Source organism: Helianthus annuus, chromosome 9 (assembly GCF_002127325.2).
Source record: "Helianthus annuus cultivar XRQ/B chromosome 9, HanXRQr2.0-SUNRISE, whole genome shotgun sequence".
NCBI classification, from domain to species: Eukaryota; Viridiplantae; Streptophyta; class Magnoliopsida; order Asterales; family Asteraceae; genus Helianthus; species Helianthus annuus.
The window spans coordinates 12,261,430-12,264,955 of NC_035441.2; positions in this window are offsets into that span (position 1 = coordinate 12,261,430).

The window sequence follows — 3,526 nt, forward strand, 5'->3', positions numbered from 1 at the left end:
AAAGCGGCCCAACTATCTTAAACCTATACAATCTCACTATTTTCTATATTTCAAGCTAAGATCTATCATTCTATGACTCTGACTCGATACAAGACGTAATCAGCAGATGTAGTGCACCAACAGACTCCCCCTTAGATGTTGATGGAGTCGACTATCGAGTCACACCATGCTGTATTTTCACATCTTTAATCTTGATCAGTCTTTGAGCTTCTCTTTCTCTATCTACAGACTCCCCCTCTCGATTTGCTGGCGTTCCTTTGATCTTCAGCAACATCTTCAGGATCTTTGCCTGGCTAACCTGTATAAACTCTACCACAAAGTAAATTTTCTTTTACAAAATGATTTCAACAATTATATACCAATATTTAACTCTCCTCAAAACAATCTATGATGAACCACTTGAAGAAGATTAGATTTTAACTAAAACGATCAAATTTACACCAACACTCCCCCTCAAATGTTGTTCATCATGTTTAGCATTCAGAATTTTGAAAATCAGATTTCCAATATCAGATGTCGAAAATCTTTTTGACTTTTTCAAAATTTAGCTAAAACACATAAAAATCTTTTTGGATTTTCTGAGAAACATTTGATGACACTATTTGTAAATGAAACATACAGAAATATAATATTTACAAATACTATTTTTGTGAGTTTGTGCAAGAGGATCATATCAGTTTAGAGATCAATCACGAACACCGTTAAGCTTGATTTCATTTTAAGTTTTAAACAATTTACCTAGATTGTCAATACATTGTCAACACAAAGTTCAATCGATTCGAGATACGATATTAATGTTTTAGAAACTTGACCTTAACTGTGTATCACTCCACTTGAATATACTCCCGTATCCAGATTTCGATGTTTCAATTTACAGGTAAATATACTACAACTGATATCTGTATATAATTTAGGTATGCGAGGGCTGAGGGATCTCAGGTCGATACTTCCGTATGCGCAGAGAGATATCAGCTTTGACTTTTCGGTGTGTCTCCTTTAGGAGATCTTTTCAGCTACAACAACTAATTATCAATTTTATTGTCTAATCAGCTGAGGGTTTAATGCTGTGTTTCAAGCATTTTGCAACAAGTATTAACCGAGGACTAGGTCAGAACTTCCATTCAGCAGAAGTCCTGGGATAATACCCCATATATCACAGAGTATACAAACCTAGTAAATCAGAAAACGAAACCTTTCAAACGAGATTTCAGGGGTTACCTATATATTCAAGAATAGTTACCCACGAATTAAGCAAGTTTGATTTTAGTTTATATCTCGTTTCAAACTACTAATTGTGCGAAAATCTACTGACACATCCGCAGTAAGATTGTTTAACACTTTTTAATCTTTTCAAATCTTTAGCGTGCCGTGATTGTCCACTGATATACTATCATTTCCTCTTTTTCGCAACAAAAAACTCGTTTTTGAATTTTATCATGTTTTTGGCTTTTTCAAATTTTCAAATGTTTTTGGATTTTCTGAAATTTCCCTACTCCCCCTAAAATGCAAACACATTTCAAAGAGAATTTGAAAACTTCTAAACTCTTAACCCACTAGTAGACATAAAATGAAACGTAAACTGTACAAAAATTTGACAACTGATATCGAATCTCATCAAATCTTAATTCTTTCTGCATAAACAATCAGAACTCCCCCTATCACAAATCATTTTCTCATTTAGATTTCAAAACACTTAAGTTTGTTTTAATCAAAAGGATTTTTCCGGAAAATGAATTTGCGTTAATAAAATCTACTAGTAGATTTAGAAACCGGGGATGTGGTTCATCATATTGTCTATCTTTTGATTATGAATAGTAAATCAAGTACAAATTAATGTCCCTGATTTACCATTTGCAATTTGGATCAAAAACACTTCACCACCTGTAAAACCAATGGTTACCATTTGTAGATCCAATCACTTGTAGGATCAAGGTTACCTCTTGTCGGAATATGACCTCTACATCACTATTTTACCAATCAGGATGTCGATTCCTGCTTCGCACTTACCAACCTGGAAGCTCTGGCAATGTCCTTCATCCTGTAAAAACATCCACAAATTAAACACAAATATTCAAACAAAAACATTTCACAAACTAGAATGATGCCGATTCCTGATCCACGATATAAACTTGGGATCTCCGGCGTAGTCCTAAGACTATCATGGAAAACAAACATCCATCCAAGTCTTCTCAGACTTGATGGATTTCAACTCCTGAGCAGTTGGGTTGTATGTAGCCTTTTTCGTAGCATAAAAATCTTTGACTCCCTTTGCTCTGCCACTCAACATTTTCCCAAATATCTTTTTAACATTCCCGTTGAATGTTTTCTCGACATCAAATTCATCTTTTTCTTTGTAAAACTGATTTGAAATCTCAGTTTTTCCAACTTTCTTCTTTACTTCTTCAAACTTCAATGATGGAAATTCCTCATCATTCACTAAAATCTTTTTCTCAACCTGTGGCTCTTCTGGCTTTGTGGAACCAGATTCATCGCCGACATTCACTTCATCTTTCTTCGCAACCCACACCTGGTTGTCTTTTCCTTTCTTCTCATACTTGTTCTTTTGTGAACATTCACCAATCTCGAATTTTGAATTCTCAAAAATTCTAAGTTTTTCAGTCGGTGATTCAACATCTACAACTTTCTCTTTCAACTTCTGAGAAACTCCCTGTTTTGCTTTGGCATTACGTGTACAGTTCCATGCAATGTGACCGACTTCATTGCATCTGTAACAGGTTCGAGTCTCTCTTTGATAACAAATCTCAATTCCATTCTTCTTTCTCTCAGCAAGAAACTCCTGGTTTGACTGTCTCCAGAACGGTTTCTGCTGTTCATCTTCAGAGCTTCCACCTGACACAAATTCAGATTTTGTATTAGAATTTTTTACATTCTTATCATTTTCTGGTGGAACAAAACCAAGACCTTTCTTTTTGTAGCTACAATTTTGGTTAGGTTTCTTTGGAAAACCAGGACCAGAATTGTAACATTTTTTCTTGTTTAACCGTTGTTGAACTCTTGAAGTGTATTTTTTTAGGATTTTCAATAAGATTCAAATCTTTTATTTCAGAAATATTAGTTTCTGTCATTTTGAAAACCTTTTTGATCATGTCAAATCGAACACTTCTTATTGGAAACTCTTTGTTGTAATATAATTTGTCAGAACCATTCAAAGTATAAACCACTTCGAATGTTTCATCATTCAAATCAGCTTTTGATAATAAAAACTCTTTACTATAAGACCGTTTAACCGACGGATTTTGAATGTTGACAGACGACTTTGACCCTCCAGACTCATACTTTGACTCTGTCTCCTCATCAGTATCCAACACCTGATCGACTACCTTTTTGATCAATTCAGACTCATGATCAGTATCGGATGAGGTAAATGTCACATCAATGTTTTCTGGTAAAACGTCAGTTGTGTCGGTTTTAAGCTGTATATTGACTGCTTTTGCAAGTTTCTCCTCATTTGGTTTCCTAGGTGAATACCCATCCCAAATTGGAGGCGGACACTTGTTATAGCTAA